Genomic DNA, 20,015 nt, shown 5'->3' on the forward strand with positions numbered 1-20,015 from the left:
GGCTGCTCCGCGGCATGTGGGATCTTCCCGGACCACGGCACGAACCCGTGTCCCCTGCATCGGCAGGCGGACTCTCAACCACTGCGCCACCAGGAAAGCCCTATAAGGCAAATTTTTAATGGCTGGAGAGACAGCTACACAGATAATACATGAAAATTAAAAATTTCCCACCAACCTAGGAAAAAAATGATTGCAACCATGGTAACAAGTAGCCAACGAACTAGTTTTACATCCTTTTTAATCGATTAATGACAACTTGCCTCAGTGACACACTTGTACAAGCTAATCAATCAGTTCAACCCCTAGCTTCTGAAAATCAGCCAATCAGAGATCAACTCACTTTAATAAATACACCAGTGCCAACCAATCAACAATAGCTCAGCGAGCAATCACGCTCCTACAGATGATGTCAACCCGCTTATGCCTCTGAAAGTCTCCCAATCCCCGAGCTCCATGCTCCCCAAACCCTACATAAGCCAACCCTGTACTCTGCTCAGAGATACCGAGCCTAACCAGCATAGCTCTACTATAGTAGGCAGCAAACTCAGCTATTTCTTGTTTCAGGTCCTGTTACGATTAAGCAGAATTGTGTTCTTTAACTTGTTTGTATCCTTCAACCATCTCCATCCATAGCCTCGGTGGATTAGGCGCCAAGGCACGCAGAGATGTCAGCAGCACAGGCTGATGGAGAAAGAGGACCCCAAGCTCCTGGTATCGGGGGGCCTTCCAGGTGCAGGGTTACCCCCAGAAGTGAGTAGCCAGGAATGTCTAAAGGAACATGATAAATTTGGGCTTGATTTCTTATGCAAAGGGCACAATCTAGAAGGGGCAAAGTAAGAGGTCATTCCAGACAGTGGTCATAATACTTAATGACAGATGTTGATGGTTCCAGGCGATCTGTCTCTCTAGAGCAGGTCTCATGCTTGTCGCTCAGGGAACAGAGATAGAGGCGGAGCCCTAACCAAACAGTGTAGGGTAGGAGTAGGCGCATTACAGCCTATGGGCCAATCTGCTTCTCCTCCTACCCACCTGCTCCCACTCCCACTTCCCCATGGTTGCATTTTGAGGGGTGGGATAGCCGTTTTGTGATAAACTATACATAGCATAAAATTTGCCATTTTAACTATTTTAAGTGTACAATTCAGTGGCATTAAGTACATTCTCAATGTTGGGCAACAATCACCACTAAGCATTTCTAGAACTTTTTCATCATCCCCAGTAGAAACTTTGTACCCATTAAACAATCACTCCCCATCCCCCCTCCCCGCTCCAGCCCCCGGCAACCACTATTCTACTTTGTCTCTATGAATTTGCCTAATCTAAGTACCTCATATAAGTGGAATCACACAATATTCATCCCTTTGTGTCTGGCTTATTTCACTCAGCGTAACGTCCTCCAGGTTCATGCATATTGTAGCGTGTGTCAGAATTTCCTTCCTTTTTAAAGCTGAAGGCTATTCCATTGTGTGTATAGACCACATTTTGCTTATCTGTTCATCCACCCATGGCCACTTGGGTTGTTTTCACCTTTTCGCGAATAACACTGCTATGAATGTAGGTGTACAGGTATAAGTGGTTACATTTTAAATGGTTATATAAGCAGCTACATAACATTCTCTCTTTTGCTTCTTCACATTCAAAGCCTAAACTTTTTATTATCTGACCCTCTACAGAAAATGTTTGCCAACCCCTAGTTTAAGTGGTGGGTTCAGGACAGAGTGATCCTCGCAGAAGCCCACTGATGTTGGCTTGTTGAACGAGGACAAGAAAACAGATATTACTTGGTGGAATGAACGTTTGGGGCTTGTATTACTTTGTTAGGACTGCTATAACAAAGCGCCACAGACTGGGTGGCATAACACAACAGAAACTTGTGTCCTCACAGTTCTGGAGACTGGAAATCTAAGGTCAAGGTGTCAGCAGGGTTAGTTCCTTCTGACCTCTCTCCTGGCTTGTAGAAGATTGCCTTCTCCCTGTGTCTTCAGTGGTCTTTTTCCTGTGTATGTCTGTGTCCTAACCTCCTCTTCTTATAAGGACACTATTCTGGTTAGGATCAGGGCCCACCTTAATGACCTTGTTTAATCTTTATTTATTTATTTATTTTTTGCTGCATTGGGTCTTCTTTGCTGCGTGTAAGCTTTCTCTAGTTGTGGCAAGCGGGGGCTACTCTTCATTGCAGTGTGCAGGCTTCTCATTGCAGTGGCTTCTCTTGTTGCGGTGCGTGGGCTTCAGTAGTTGTGGCTCACTGGCTTAGTTGCCCCGTGGCATGTGGGATCTTCCTGGACTGGGGATCAAACCCATGTCCCCTGCACTGGCAGGCGGATTCTTAACCACTGCGCCACCAGGGAAATCCTAATCTTAATTATTAATTGAAGTATAGTTGATTTACAATGTTGTGTTAGTTTCAGGTATACAGCAAAGTGATTCAGAGATATATATATGTGTGTGTATATATATATATTCTTTTTCAGATTCTTTTCCTTTTCCTTTATAGGTTATCACAAAATATTGAGTACAGTTCTTTGTGCTATACAGTAGGTCCTTGTTGGTTATCTATTTTACATATAGTAATGTGTATATGTTAATCCCAAACTCCTAATTTGTCCCTCCCTGCCTTCCCCGACCTTGTTTAATCTTAATTACCTTTTTAAAAGCCCTATCTCTAAATCCAGTCATATTCTGAGCTACTGGAATTTAGACCTTCAACACATGAATTTTGAAGGGGACACAATTTAGCCTATAACAGGGCCTCTACTCCACACGGGAAATGCCAGGCCTTTAACAGTGTACCAGAGTCTTGACCTGGCCTGGTAGTGATGGTGTTGGAAGTGAGGAAAGATAGACTGATGTACTCCTACACTCATAGATGTTGGCTCAGAAACTGGGCAGGCCTGAGTCTGCTGGTGGAGAAAACTCACTGTCACAGGACTTACTGAGGACGAGTGCTAAAGACTTACTTTTTGACAGGCTGTATTTTTGTTCATCAAGCAATTAACTGCAGAATTTCCCAGATTTTTTTCTTATGACAATAAAGAGTAAAAAGAAATTTGGTATAATTTTAGCAGCAATTAACCTGAATTCACATAGGAGTGCTTTCGCCCTGCTGTGAGCCAGCTATAGCCAGTGTGGCCAGTTCAGTTTCCTGCTAGGAATTCTGCTCCCATGCTTCTCTCTGCTCTGTGATCTTCATCACTACCCTCACCCTGGTCCATGGTTATCTCATGTCCATTTCAGAAAGTCATGACCAGAGGACACTTTGAAGGAACATGACCAGATACACTTTGGGGCCAAGAAACGACCCTGCCCCTCAGTGGAGGCAGCTGGGTCCAAACTTGTGTCACATTTTTCTTTCTTCTGTCTGCCTCAGAGGTAGAAAAATGCTGCAGTTTCTGACCTATGACATGAAAAAAAAGAAAGAAAAAAAAAAGCCCACAGGTCCCCACACTTCAAACCCCAACCGATGGAACAAGAATAGAAACTTTGAAATGTTTAGAACAAAAATTTCACCTGGACTGACCTCGTTTCATTTTAGGACACTGGAACGGATTCTAGTCCGTGCATCTAGTCTAGATGAATTGGAAGCAGCAGAGATAAAAGATCCAATTACAAGAACTATAATAAAACAATCCTTTTAAAATACCTTAAAACCAGCAAAATGTTTCTAGTGCCCCCCAAACTGGTTGGGTGAATGTAGAATGGTTTGTTTAAGGTAGCGGTTCTTGACAAAACGGAAGCTACTTACTGCCAAACTAGATTTTAGTACCGCAGATTAGATATTACAAATAAAAGATGCAGGCAACCAATGTACAATTTCAAACACCTAGTGCTGTTAGGAGGATAATGCTTGTTCCACTTATGTATGTGACGCACTCCTGCCCTGAACATCCTCTCTCTACACTTCGTTCCCTGGAACCGTTGTTTTCAGCACCGTTTCTCATTGTCTCCCTTTGAATACATCTTCTTGCACCGCCTTTTCCCATCACAGCTTTTCCGAGTTCTGACTTCATCAGTTTCTCTCAACTCTCAGGTGCAATATTCTCTGCTATTTGGATCTCACATCCCCTGTGTAAGGAAGCACCAGTGCCTCTGAAGTTTAGTCCTAGAATTAGAATCTGGTGCATTGGCGTGGCTAGTCTATAGGGGCTTTAATTCTGTCCCTTGAGTGTTCCCTAACCCATGGAGTCACATTGTCAGGTGACTTTATACAGTCTCTGGCACACAGTACGTACTCAGTAAAGTTAGATACCATTATTGCTGAGACAGGCTAGACCCAGAAAGATTTCACTGGATGCTAGTGAAGATGAACAGGGAATACGAGGAACATAAATACAGTCTGCGTTAGAAATAATCTCTAAGGCCACCACAGCTTTCCTTTTGTCCTCAAGGCTTAGGTTCCATTCCCTTTGCACATGGGGTCCCAAAAGGAGAGCGCTCCTGACTTGTCTCTTTAGGTGGTCCCAGCTGATTTCCCACCACCAGGTTCCTCCTGGACACCTTGACCTCTTTGTAATTTAACCCAAAAGAAAAGGTCTCTTTTCATCACTTACAGCCTCCCTCCCCATTCTAGTTTCTGGCCTGGAAGATTTACCTTTCTCCCGGGTATTTGACATCATGAAAGGATTCCCCTTCCATCCCTACCTTCCATTCTCAGGTGTGGTTCCTGAGTATAGAGATGGTTGGCTCCAGCCCTAACATTGGTCCAACTGTATAATATCATGACCACAGGACACACACAGTGGACACATATAACTACACCTATACAATAAAAGAAGGGTGGCTCCCTCATAACTGGGTCTCACACTTCATCATTTAAAGTATAATATTAATACCTTCCAGATTGATTTGAATTGGGTGGAGACAATGTCCACTAACTTGTTCTAAGAACTTCAAATTCATGGAGTCACACAATGTTAGGAGGAGGAGGGACCTAGAGATTCAAAACTGCAACTATGGGGCTTCCCTGGTGGTGCAGTGGTTGAGAGTCCGCCTGCCGATGCAGGGGACACGGGTTCGTGCCTCGGTCTGGGAAAATCCCACGTGCCGCGGAGCGGCTGGGCCCGTGAGCCATGGCCGCTGAGCCTGCGCGTCCGGAGCCTGTGCTCCGCAACGGGAGAGGCCACAGCAGTGAGAGGCTCGCGTACTGCAAAAAAACAAAAACAAAAACAGAAAAAACAAACAAAAAAAACTGGAACTATGGAATTCCACTTCAACTATGTTCAGATTTAACTATGGAATTGAATTAAAGTGCCAAAGCTCCCCCAAAGGGAGCCATGTGAACTTGCTACTTCTTATATGTGATTTCATTAACTGAGATGAGATTCTGAAAGTTTGTGACTGGGAAGAGAATCTGAAAAGAAAGGAAAAGAGAGAGGACCATAGGGACAAAGGAATAATCAAAAGATGGATCCTGGAAACAATGTATCTGCTTCATAGTTTTGTCTTTATCCCTGTCCTAAGATACCAGGGATGGTTTGATGTCTTCCCCGTCACCAAAAATCTGACCTTAATTCAGACCATGTAAGTCTGTATATTCTATTCTCAGCAGCAGTATGAAGGCTGCTGCCCACCCAGCCTTGGTACCACCAGTATCCTGTGAATAATATCAATATACCGTTCTTGTACTCTCATCTAAGGCCAACTCCTTCACTTTTGAACTGTATCTCATTATCTCCCAAATATCCAAGAATAGACACAGTTCTTACTTTCTCTTGAAACAACAATTTTCCACTTCTCATTAGATCCTTTAAAAATATCCTGCCCCCAAATAGATATCCTTTTATTCTCCTGCTTCCACACAAGTTTTCTGTTCCCCTTTACAAAAAATCTCAGAGCTGGTACCTGCTGTGTCCATTTCCTCATCTTCCATTCTCTTTGCAACCCATTCCAGGTAGACTTTTGACGCATGATTCACTGAAATCATGCTCATTAGGGTCATTGATGGCCTCTGCCTGGCAAGACCCAACAGTCAGGGACTTCCCTGGTGGTGCAGTGGATAAGACTCTGTGCTCCCAATTCAGGGGGCCTGGGTTTGACCCCTGGTTAGGGAACTAGATCCCACATGCATGCCACAACTAAGAGTTCTCATGCCACAACTGAGGAGCCCACGTGCATCAACTAAGGAGCCCGCCTGCCACAACTAAGGAGCCCATAAGCTGCAGCTAAGGAGCCTGCCTGCCTCAACTAAGACCCAGTGCAAGCAAATAAATACTTTTAAAAAAGAGAAAAAAAGACCCAACGGTCAGTCCTTTGTCCTCAGCATAATTGACTCTCAGTAGTTTTGATGAGAGTCAATTATTCCCACCCTTTTTTTAAAAAAATTGTGACTTTTTTATACATTAAAAAAGATATAAAGATTAATATAAAACATGAATGTACCTATTGGTCGCTTAAAAAGTAGAGCACTTCCACTAGAAACTCTCGTGTGTCTTTCTCTGATTGCTTGTCTCCTGGACGTAACCATCCTCCTGAATTTTGTGCTTATGATTCCCTTGCCATCCTGCATGGCTTCATTATATATGTGTATTTCTCTAGCAATGTATTATTTCTCTAACAATGTATGTATTTTTGGTTTTATGAACTTTACATCAACAGAAATTACCGCCTATGTCTTTGGAACTTGCTTTTTTCTCTCTCCACATTATTTTTATGAGATTTATTCATGATGCTGCTTGTAACCCCAGCTTACTTATACTGCTGTGCAGTATCTATTACATGCCTGTATTAGTTATCTACTGCTGCGTGACAAATTACTCCCAAATTCAGGAGTATGAAACAACAATAAACAGTTTCTGTAGGGCACGAATTTAGGAGAGACTTAGCCTAGTTGTTTTAGCTCCAGATCTCCCATGAGACTGCAGTCAAGATATTGGCTAAGTATGCAGTCGTCTTAAAGCTTGACTGTGGCTGGAGACTTTGCTTGCAAGATGGCTCACTCAGGAGCCTCACTGAGTGAGGCTCACTCTCAGGAGACTGAGAGTTGGTGCTGGTTGTTGGAAGGAACCTCAGTTCCTTGCCATGATGTTATCAACACAGGGCTGCTTGAGTATCCATGCAACATGGTAGCTGGCTTCTTCCAAAGAGGGAGATCCAGGAGAGCAAGGAGGAAGTCACAATGACTTTTATTACCTAGCCTTGGAAGTCACACACTATTATTTCTAAAATATTCTATTGGTTCCACAGTTCAGCTCTATTCAGTGTGGGAAGGGACAGCTCAAAGCATGTGAATGCCGGGAGTTGACATTTGTGGCCATCTTGGAGGCTGGCTACTGCAATGACTATATCACAATTTATTGATCTATTCTCTTGTTAATGACATTAATTATTTCAATTTTTAAAATTATAAACAGTGCTTCTATGCTCATTCTTATTCAGGCTTCCTGATGCACATGGGCAAGAGTTTCTCTAGAGGGAGACTACTGGGCCATAGGGTATGTGCATTTTCAGATTGATAAGATAAAACCAAAATTGCCCCAAAGTTGTTTACCAATTTACACTCCTACCAGTGGTGAATAATATTTCCCAATCTCTATATCCTTGCCAATACTTGGTATTGTCATATTTTAAAATTTATGCCAATCTGGTGGGTGTAAAATGATATCTTTTGCAGATTAAAATTTGCATTTTTGCAAATTACTAATGAGGTTGAACATCTTTTCGTATGTTTATTGCCCATTCAAGCTTCCTTTAATGATAAATGCCTATTTATGTCATCTGTGCATTTTTTTATTGCATTATATGTCTTTGTCTTACTAATTTGTAGGAGTCCTTTTTCTATTCTGAATTATTAAGAAGCTTCTGGTTATTATATGTGCTGCAAATATTTCCTCCCAGTTTGCACTCTTTTTACTTTTTAATACTGTTTTTTAATGACCAGAAATATAAAACGTCTTCTTCTTTCCTCCTGTGGTATGTGCTATTTATGTCTTTTTAGAGACATACTTCCACTGACTGAGGTCATAAAAATATTTGTCTCTGTTTCCTTCAAAAAGTTCTTAAGTGTTGCTCTCCACGTGTAGGTCAAGTGGAACCTGTTTTGGCACGTTAGGGGAGGTGGGGATTTAAGTCTGATTCTTATTTCTGTGTGGACTACCACTTGCTCAAGCCTCCTTTCTAATACACTTTCTTCACTTGGCTTCAGGGACATCCCCCTCCCGGTTGTCCTCCCATCTGACTCATTGCTTCTTCTTCGTCTTCTTTTTTTTTTTTTTAATACTTATTAATTTTTTTGGCTGCACCGGGTCTTAGTTGTGGCACGCGGGATCTTAGTTGTGGCTTGTGGGATCTAGTTCCCTGACCAGGGATCGAACCCAGGGAAGCATGGAGTCTTAACTGCTGGACCACCAGGGAGGTCCCTGGCTTGTTGCTTCTTCTCGGTGTCCATTGCCAGCTCTTCCTCTTTGCAGACTCTACATGATGAGTGACTGGGAGTGCCCTCCTCACCTGTCTGTTTGGATACTCTCACCCTTCTCACCCGAGTCCATGACTATAAATAACATCTGTATGCTGATCATTCCACCGTCACATCTTTACCCTCTTCTTTCATATCTCCACTTGGCTCAATCCTTCCCATCAAATATCACCTCCTCAGAGAGGGCTTCCCTGACCATACTATGTAAGATAGCAGCACCTGCATCTCCCCCTATACTTAACTTGCTTTATTTTATATCAAGCATAATCAGTCACCCCCTGATTTTCTTCTAGAAATAGATTATATTTTGTCTGTCCACTATTTGAATATGTATCACGGACTTGGAACTGTTTGCTGATGCATCCAAATGACTGAGAACAGTGCCCGACATATTATAGATGCATGATAAACATTTGTAGTAAAAGAAGCTGATCAGGGACTTCCCTGGCAGTCCAGTGGTTGAGACTTCGCCTTCCAATGCAGGGGGTGCGGGTTCGATCCCTGGTGGGGGAGCTAAGATCCTACATGCCTCATGGCCATAAAACCAAAACATAAAACAGAAACAATATTGTAACAAATTCAGTAAAGACTTTAAAATGGTCCACATCAAAAAAATCTCTAAAAAAAAAAGAGGCAGCAATGATCAGCTTTACTTAATATCATGCTTCATAGCTTATGGAGCATTTTTCTATGCAATTATGTTCCTCCTAGCATTGATTTAATCCTCAGGGACATGGTTTTGCCTACATTTGTGAATATCCGAGCAATAACATCTCTTCCTTTGGAGGTCTCTTAACATTTTTTTACTCAGAACACTTAATTTTATTCCCAGTTGCATGCATTATTAGGTGTGGGGCTGTCACTTGAGGAAATTGAACAATAACATCTCTTGGCTGACCATGTCAACTGTTATTTGATGTCTCACATAAAAGGAATGTGGCTCTGAAAAAGGGACAAGTGCTTCAAATTAATGCATGTACAAAAATGTTTGAATGCAGAATCTCAAAATAGGGCTATTTAGACTAGTGGTTCTGAGTCATTTCTTTTCACCCAAAATACATGCCCATGGGCTACTCTTACTTTTATACTTTTAACACTTTAACACTTTAACACTTTTGTTGGAAGTAAAATATTATGAAACATTTTTGTTCACCACAGCTGTCAGCCGCTAGCTCCCAGAATCCCAGCCCACACTTACACTCGGAGTTATCTAGCGCAGGGGTCCCCAGCCCCCAGGCAGCGAACAAGCACCGGTCTGTGGCCTGTTAGGAAGCGGGCCGCACAGCAGGAGGTGGGCGGCAGGCGAGCCAGCAGAGCTGCATCTGCCGCTCCCCATCGCCCCCCGTCCGCTCGCATCACTGCCTGAACCATCACCCCCAGACCCACAGTCCATGGAAAACTTGTCTTCCACGAAACCGGTCCCTGGTGCCAAAAAGGTTGGGGGCCGCTGCTCTAGCAGACCCAGTCCTTGCTTCAGAGCCCCTCCAGGAGATGTGCAGACAATATCCAGACCTCTGTCCACCTTAGTTATTCCTAAGCCCATAAATCTACGTAGCTAACTCCATAAAAATATACATTTGGCAAGTCTGAGCAGCCAGAGAAATTCATTCATTTACTATGTCTATTGAGGAGTTTGGAGCCCAGTACATGAGAATTTGGTCACTTGTGTCAAATTACTGGTTTGCACTCTGACTCATTCTACGAGCCAAGTAGAATGAATGTGTGCGTCTCTCTCCCTGACGACACGAAAAGCGAACTTGAGGCTGATGTTAAAATAGATTTCTCATTTTCTGGGAACTCAGTGGGCTGGTTATGTTATTGAAAGTTCTGGCACCGTGGGTCAGGCTTTACTGGGTGCTAACCGTTCGCAATCTCAAAGCACACATTCAAGAAAATGTGGGAAAGATTCTGGGACTTTGCAGGGGGTGGTGAAGTTCTAAAGCCTATTGACAGAACTGTTGAAGACAAACTGTATGGCAGGGAACCCCGGACAGTCTAAGCTTCTCATCAGCAACACAGCTAGCTGTCCTCGAGAAATCTCCTGCAAAGGTGGTCGGACTGATTGACGCTGATCGACAGTGAATCAGAAACTAAATCAAGAGGAGTGGTTGGCCTGGGGCCCCAAAGAGCACAACACTAATGTTAAATAAATCCAAAAGCAACAGCTGTGTCCAATGCTCTAGCGATTTGGGGTTCAGATGTGGGATAGGTGTCACCTCTAAAGTCTTAGCAACTTCATCAGAATCTAAGAGGAATCATGTATATTGGTCAGGAGGGGCTCACAGCCATAACATAAAATAGCCCAATCCGACTGGCTTAACCAAAAAAGTCACAGTCTAATGTGCTGGTGGGGAGCAGGCTCTGCTCCATGTAATCATTCAGGGACTCAGGCCTCATTCATCTGGTGGCCCTTCTATCCTCTAGAGCCCAGGAGTCTCAGAAGATTCTCTGCATCCAGCCAACAGACAAGGCAAGAGGGACACACAGAGAATCCAAGGAGGGATTAGGGACCACATCTGGAAATGCCACACATCACTTGGAATGCCACATTCCATTGGCCAAGACTAGTTACATGACCACCCCTAGACGATGGGACCCGGGAGGTACCGTCTGGCTGTATGGCCAACTTGATATTGGTGAGCTCTAACAGCCTCTGTTACAAGAAAGAATAAAACTCAGTTTTGAAAACAAATTTGTTAAATTTGAGAAAAGCCAACAGACTGACCTTCAAAGATTTATGACCTCTGTAAGAGGTCATAAATCTTACTCAAGTAGTGCTGTCTGTTTTCAAAAATGTTCTTTGGACCGCCACTCTTAGAATTCCCTTCAGAGACAGTAAGAAGGTCATTTCTTCATAGTCACCCTGGTTTAAGCCAATCTTCAAAGGATTGAATTTATTCAACATGTGAATGATGTCAATCATTGACATCCATCAATTTGATTCTAAAGAAGATGCCCTCAGTTGCTCAGATTTTACACAGAGTATAAATAAGATAATTTTCTGCAAGGTGTGAATAAACAAAGGTAAATAGATCTTCCCAGGGGAATTCTCATTCTTTAAAAGGGATCCTGTGGGGTGATGTCAGCAAACTGGAAAAATAGGTGTTTTCTACCATCTTCCCCCTAAAGAACACCAATTCTGACAGTTGCCCGTGGACAAGAATGTCTTTTTGGAAGTCCAGGAGTCCAGCAGAGGAGCTCCAGCATGTCAGTGAAGCAAAAAAAAATGGGGATTGGACACACTGAAGATGTTAAGAGGAACAGTTTTGATTTACCTGCATCCCTCCTCCCCTAAACTGGCACAGCTCATACCAAGACGGACCATCTTGGCTGGCGATTTCTCCAGCTTTTTTCTCGGTCCATCCAGAACACTGAGATGTGTTGCACGACTGGGGGAGGGGAGGGCCTGGGAAGATGGCAGCCAGGGCCTTCGGAGAGCATCAGAGTGATGCAGATTCTACTAACCATTTCTCAGACTCCATCAGGAAGCCCACCCAACAGCCACTGGTGACACCTTGTCTGCAGGTCCATACAGATACAGTGGCAGCGACGAGCTCTTATAAAGTACAACCGAAACGGAACAAACACCGGACCTCAAGTCTGAAAACCAAGGGTTGGTTCTGGCCTAAGGTGAGCCAGCGACCACATCTGTGAAATGGAAACTAACCATTTTCCTATATGAAAGGAATTTTCCTCTTTATTTCAATAGAGCAGAAGCAGAATGCCTCTAGATCACGATTCCAAAAACTTTCTCTAGTCATGTTTTTGGCTGTGCACCCGCGAAGCCTGTAGGAACTCAGTTCCCAGACCAGGGATTGAACCTGGGCCATGGCAGTGAAAGCCCAGAATCCTAACCACTAGCTACCAGGGAAGTCCCCCTCTAGTCATGTTCTTTCAGGTACAAACAACTTTAAGTGTTCCCCTCCTCTCAGAATCTGAGATCTCCATGCTCTGGCCCCAGCCAGCCTTTCCAGGCTGATCTCCAACAACTCTCCTGCTGCCGTCCTGTGTTCCAGATAAACCTGATAATCCGGTCCTGCCCTCACTCCTCTGTCTGCATCTGTGCTCTCTCCACCCCCTCCATCTCCCTCTCTCATATTTACCACTTGAAATCCCATCCATCCTTCGAGAGCCACGATAAATGCCTCTTCCTCTGTGAAATTTCCCCTGATTTATCTGAATCTCCATAACATTTGGGTAACTCTCTGTCGTGTCATTTATTTTTTTATAGAATTGCTTTCTCCCCATCCCTAGGAGAACTGATGTTCCTCTCTGTGGTATATATATTTCCTTCAATTTTCTGTTCCCCCATACAGCCTAGCAAGAGGACTTTTATCTAGTAAAAGTGCACTAAGTCTTTATTACGTATTTCATGGACTTAAAATGAAGCAAATTAAAGGCATCAATATTGTCAGTAAAAACGAACTTTTATTAAGCACTTCCTATGTGCTAGACCCTCTCTTAAGAACTTCTCATGCATTATATAATTTGTCATGTAGACGTTTCTATATAAATAATAGTTACACTTACTTTCAGTTTGCTTGGCTATTTTATAATTATTTTATATTTGGCTATTTTATGTATAACTTTTAACAATTCACTAATTTGTAGTGTATAGCCTCCAAAATTAAGTAAAGTATCACAGGAAATAAAATACAAACTTTCCCATTTAGGTAGATTCATGTTTAGGAATTTCATATTCTTCCATTTAAAAAGGCTTTAAAGTACACTGGTAATTAAAAGAATCCATATAGGGGACTTCCCTGGTGGAGCCCTGGTTAAGAATCTACCTCCCAATGCAGGGGATTTGGGTTCGAGCCCTGGTCCGGGAAGATCCCACATGCCACGGAGCAACTAAGCCTGTGCATCACGACTACTGAGCCTGCGCTCTAGAGCCCGTGAGCCACAACTAACTACTGAGCCCGCGTGCCACAACTATTGAAGCCCGCGAGCCTAGAGCCCGTGCTCCGCAACAAAGAGAAGCCACCGCAATGAGAAGCCTGCGCACCACAATGAAGAGTAGCCCCTGCTCGCCACAACTGGAGAAAGCCCACACGCAGCAACGAAGACCCAACGTAGCCAAAAATAAATAAATAAATTTATTTTTAAAAAATTATCTGTATATTAATCAGAATGATAACACATGGGGAGGGGTGACAGTTAATAAAATCAAAGGATGGATTGCTCATAGATTGTGCCCATGACAACAACAAAAAACCCAGTATTTTTTCTCATTAGACCATGATTACCCAACCATTTTTTAAGTGGTAAAGAAAAAATTGTAGAGCACTCCTGCTCTGTGAGAAGAATTCTTTTCCTGCCCTACATTTTCCTGTTGCTAACATAGAGCACAGGCCAAATTTTTGGCCTTTTATCCTTAAGAGCATTCTCTTAATCACATTCTTAGTTGTTCTATCTCCAAGTCAGAAAATGAATTTATATTTTATAGTGAAAACTACAGCAATACTCCTTGAAGCATTTGCTTTTTATAGTCAATCTGGCCTAATCATCAAGCTCATTATCTGGTCATTGCCAAGGAGGTGGTATAACCCCCTGAATCACTCATTAGAGCTAAGTTTCTGTAGTAAATTTTTTTTATATATATTTTTTTATTTTTGGCTGCGTTGGGTCTTTGTTGCTGCGCGCGAGCTTTCTCTAGTTGCCGCGAGTGGGGGCTACTCTTCGTTGTGGAACACGGGCTCTAGGCGTGCGGGCTTCAGTAGTTGTGGCTCAAGACGCAGGCTCAGTACTTGTGGCACACAGGTTTAGTTGCTCCGCGACGAGTGGGATCTTCCCCGACGAGGGTTTGAACCCATATCCCCTGCATTGGCAGGCGGATTCTTAACCACTGCACCACCAGGGAAGTCCCTGTAGTAAATATTTTTTTGTGGTTAATTATATATAACGTAAAACTTACCATTTTAACTATTTTGAAGTATACAATTCAGTGACATTAAGTAAGTTCATATTGTTGTACAAACATCACCATCATCCATCTCCAGAACATTTCCATCATCCCAAGTGCTACCCATTACCCATTTCTCCCTCTCACTAGCCCCTGGCAACCACCATTCAACTTTCTGTCTCAATGAATTTGACTATTCAAGTACCTCATATAAGTAGAATTAAGCACTAAATGTTTCAAAATCATCTCTTTCCTTAAACAGACAAATCTCTTGTTATATGCTGTGTCTTATGCATCTTTGATTAAGTGAATTGGCTGAGTTTATTCAAAAGCCTAAATAAAACTTTTTTATTTTCCCATCTAAACAGGATTGCAGATAAGGGGTTATTCAATCTGTATGTGTATCAAAACTCTTTATCAGCATGGGCTGGTTTCTGGAGAATCTTGACCACTAAAAGTGGAGAGGAGAAGCTAGTGTCTCATGGAGCATCCTTTGATCCACTGGGAGCCTGGAGCCTTGATCAGTGTGTCCCACTTCTAAACTATTGTGAGGTTGTCAATATGGCTTCTTGGAAGGTCTCAGTGGGATCCAGTCCCAGTTGGCCACAGCAATGAGCAACTGAATAAGATATCTTCCAACTGTTTTTGCCTTCTCTCTGATTTCACTCTTCCCAGTTGCTCACTCTTCTTTTGGGATTGCTTCCCAAGACAAACTACCCTCACACAAGCCCTTCCAGAGATAATGTCATCTGTGTCTCTCTGTGCCTCTTTGTCTCACTCTCTCTGTCTGTGTCTCTCTCACAGACACACATACACACCTGCCCACTCTGCTTTCCTTTGTGTTGGTTTCACTCTTTGGCAGGTTACGCTCACCTCAACTGGAGTCAAGACACCCACCCACATTTTTAGGCTTACATCTTAATAACTTAGCAAGCCTAGAGTGGAGAAAAGCTTATTTTTTCCCCAGTAGCGCTGGCAAAATTCCTGGCATGATGCTTCCTGTCTGTGATTGGCCTGGCCTAGGTAGTGGGCCCCCTCTGAACCAATCATTGGCTTGGGTCAGGAGCCAGGTGGTGGGGTCAGCCCCACCACTCCATATACACTGAGAATAGGAAAGGTATGCTTATCCAAAGGTGAATCGGGGGCCATATGTGGCACCAAATCCATGCATTATGGAGATTTAATTCCTTTTCAACCTCATCTCTGCCTACATTCATTCATTCCCTCTTCCTCTGAAGACATCCAGGAAGCAGTTCCTGTCCCTTTTTTGATTACCTCCTGGCTTAGCACCAAGTGCCAGACCACACTGGATGTGTGGGCAGATCTCTTACCAAAGTGGTAAAGTGCAGGAGACAGAAGTTCTGACCTCATCAACTTGACTCCTTCCCCTTTACCACAAAAGGGAAGGGCCTTATAAACATAGGGCTTCATAATGAAAATGCCCCACTTGGTTACCCTCCCTTGTGGTCTGCATCACCTCTCCCCGTGACCCCTCGTGTTTCACATCACCAACTGAGTGTCCTCCAGTTCAATTCAATTCTGAGACTAACTACCTAGTGTTAGTGCAGACCTCACAAATTAGGGCTCAGTTCTACAAGACGGCTTCCACTTCAAATGCCAGCCTGGGGCCACTCGCTCTCCTGTCCAGCTTGGCTGAAAATTCAGGAGTTCTCACAATGCCCCTCTCACATTTGATAACCCACTAGAACAACTCACAGAACTCAGAAAAGCTCTATACTTATAATTAGCATTTTATTATAAAGGATACAATTAAACAGCTAGATGAAGAGATACATAGGGCAAGGTCTGGAAGGGCCCAGAGCACAGGACTTTCTGTCCCTGTAGGGTCAGGGTTTGCCACCCAACTGGTACATCAGTTGTTCGCCGTCCAGGATGCTGTGTGTTAAATCAAGGTGTCATTACGTAGGCATGATTGATTAAATCATTGGTCATTGGGGACTGAACTCTCCAGCTCTTCTCCCCTCCCTGGTGGTTGAGGTTGGGCTAAGGAGGGTCTGGCTGCCTCCTGAAACTGGCTTCAAGAGTAACTGAAATAGCTAGAACGGCCCTGTCCTCAGCAGCTGGTATCAGTGGTCTCAGTGCCAATTAGATGACTTTTGACTCCCAAATTTCTCCTCGGTTAGGATGGAATCACTGGAGATTATTGTCATGCTCCTCAACAATGATAATCTTAAGTGGTTCTCTTTCCTTGGTGGTTCTTTTTCCTTCCCCTATCCAACATGAGTTGCTTTATAGAAATCGGATTTTTCCAAAAATAAATGATCAGTTTAGAAGATTCCATACTCCAACAAAGTTATTTTGAGACTCTTTTCCTCGGAGACCTTCACTTCCATGGTCTCACCTCTCACCCAAGCATAGATGGCTCTTCCACTCAGAACTCTTGCCTTAACCTTTCTCTTGATAAGCAGTTTAACCTGTTATTCTGGGTCTATCTCCAGCTTTATCAGCTGTTACATAAGTATATAAATGCTGTGTTCCGGTCATGTTGATCTATTCAGTCTTTAAGCATTAGGCACATTTCTAGAACCATACCTCTATCTGTGCTGTACCCAGACCTCCCTCTTATTCTCTGTTTGCATGCACTCCCCTATCTGTTAATTCTCACTTCAAGTCCCTCCTCCTCCATGAAGACTCCCAGCCTTCACTGATCTTTTTGTTCCCTACACGCCTATATTTAGGAGTCATGTGCTACCTCGAACCATCTCTTACTCTTTTAATGTAAGTGTCCCTTCTCCCCATCTCAACTGCATACATATTCTTGTATCTTCCATGGAGTCTCATGCTCAGTATGGGTTCCTTGATTTTACTTTCCCTGACCCTTATTTCTCCTAGAGTGGCAGATGTTTCAGTAACTCTTCCTACATAACAAGCCATTCACAGTTCTGTGAGCTGACTGAGCTCAACTGGGAAGTTCTCACTTGGGGTCTCACTTGAAGTGGCAATCAGATGTCAGCTGGAGTCTCGGTCATCTGAAGCCTCAGTTGGGCTGAACATCCAAGGTGGCTCACTCTTGTGACATGTGGATAAAGTTGGCTATTGGCTGAGAGCTCAGCTGGGGCTGTCAACCACAGCACCCAAGCCTGGCCTCACCATGTGCTTTTCACAGCCTGACAGCTGGGTTCATAGAGGGAGTATCCGAAGAGCAACAGCTCCAAGATTCCCAGGCAGAACCTGCAAGGCTTATTATGACTTGTCCATTGAAGTCCAGAACATCCCTTTCCACCACACTCTGTTAGAAAAGAAAGTCACTAAGACTCGTCCAGATTCAAGGAGAGGACAGTGAGACCCCCAACTCTATGGGAGAGTGACAAGATCACACTGCAGAGGAGCACAGGGGATGGGAATCTAGTGTTGCCACCATCTCAGGAAAATACAATTGGCCAAGGAAGGTAACATGTACATTTCCATCTAGAGTTACTCTAGTTTGTAACCCACCTGCTAAGGTATTGAGGCCCCCTTGTAGTACATGTATATGTTCTGTTCTCCTGGCCTCTGGATGAACCTCTAAGACATTATTAGGAAAGCCAACTGGGTGATCAGAGCTGAAAACATTCAGTGCTCAGAATCAACAAAATAGCAAGGTAAGCGTCGTAACTAAATTGTCTACTCTCTGTACAATGAAGGTATTATTTTCCCTAATTTAAAGAACACTGCAGAGGGGCTAGGAATGTTTGATATCTTGTTTTGGGTGGTGACTGGCTCAGCTTTACTCATTAAGTTGCAGAAGGAAGAAGATAGATTTGAAAGCTGTTTAGGAAGGTATTGAGGACGTGGTGACTGGATGTGCTGTACAAGTAGTCGGGGTGCTAGCTGGCAGCTGTTCTTCACCGTGTTCCATAATGCTGGGCACTGATTTTACTGTCAAAGGGATACATGAAAAGACAGATTCGAACAGACTCTCAGAGATTTCCTTGAGATTGTCTTAAATTCCTACTGGAATCATTCCACAACACTGTTTATTTTCTTTCAGTAAGATTTTCTCCCCATTGTGTGCCAACACCCATTATGTTGCACAGAATTATTAATCATCCATGTGGAATTTTATGTTTATAAAGTCTCTGAAAAAAATCAACCTTTTCCCCTGCCCCCACCAGCTGAGCTCACAGACCATGGCCCTCTCTCCGGACATGTACAAACCAGTCTGATTTTTTTTGGTTTTGGGTTACCGGGCCAAGTTGTTAAACTGACTCAACCTGCCAGTTAAATACCTGAGAATTCAGGGAAAACTAGTCAAACTCTTTTAAATCAATCCCAGACACAGAGCCAGGTCAGTGTTTCCTTGGTGACTGCAGAGCATGTGCTGATGTCCCCAAAAGAGACCACAGTTGCAGGGTGAGGTGATGACATTGGGGGTATGATGTTAGCTCTCTTGAACTCTAAGTCACCACCTATGAGTGTATGCAATGTAGTAATGACTGTTTCAGACATGCTGAATATATAGTTTGACTCAGCATTGATGGGAAGAGCCTCAGTAGACAATGAATGAATAGGACCTGAATGTGTATCACATTATGAAACCAGGCCTGTGGAAGCATGTTTCCAAAACAGGTTAGAGACTTGCTTCCCCTAAAATCTTGTCCATCTCAGTCAGAGATATCACTGTCCACCTGGTTACTCAGGCCGAAAGCCTCTGCGTCAACCTCTCTTTCCCTCACCTTCCCCACCCCACCCCCTGCCACCATATTTAATGCGTCAGCCAAGCTCTAGCTTCCCAATACCTGTATCCTCAAATACAATTATCAATTATCACCACATCCACTAGCATTACTCTATCCCAAGCCACCTGACGCTTCTACCTGCAGAATTGCAATAGTCTCCTACCTTATTGATAGATTTAACAAAAACAATTTTTTTAATTCCTGGAAAAAAAAATACCGTAACAAAATCAGTGACGAATGACTAAACAGGAAAAATACTACACATACAACCAAATTTAGATTCCTTCATATATAAAAAGCTAATAGAGATTATTATGAAAAAATAAATATTTAAATAGAAAATTGGCAAATTATCCAAATAGTTTGTAAAAAATAGGAAATATAAATCATTCATAAGCAAATGATATGATGCTTAATTGCACTCTAATGAGAGAAATAGAAATTCAAAGTGGCATGAGATGCTGTTGACACTTGTAAGGTTGGAAAAATTCAGAAAATTTAGTAATGTCCTGATGGTGATGGGAGGACTAATACTGGTGGGAAGGCAAATTGGTCCATCCTCTTTGGAGAGCAATTTACAAAGTGCCACCACATTTTCATATGCAGATATTTTTGACTTGGCAATTCTACTCTAGGAGTTTATTTTACAGATATGTTTGCACATGAGCTTAAAGATGCACATACGCATGCAGTAACAAAAAGAAGCCAGCCAAATATACTGGGAGCTGGTTAAGTAAGTTTGGTATATCCGTAGAGTGGAATACTATGCAACACTGAAAAAGAATGAAACAAAACTACTTGGTATCGACAAGAGAAAATTTCCCAGGTATCTTATTAAGTTGTAAAAAACAAGATGCAGAAGAGCATACATAATATGCTATAACGTTTAAAAATATGGGTAAGAAAATGTACTCCTTGCATATTCATAGACTATTTCTGGAAGGAAACTTGTAACAATGGTTGCCCCTGGAAAGGTCACCTGATAATTTGGGGGAAAGGGGAGGAGACTTACTTTTCACTATAT

Source organism: Pseudorca crassidens, chromosome 18 (genome assembly GCF_039906515.1).
Source record: "Pseudorca crassidens isolate mPseCra1 chromosome 18, mPseCra1.hap1, whole genome shotgun sequence".
Lineage (NCBI taxonomy): Eukaryota > Metazoa > Chordata > Mammalia > Artiodactyla > Delphinidae > Pseudorca > Pseudorca crassidens.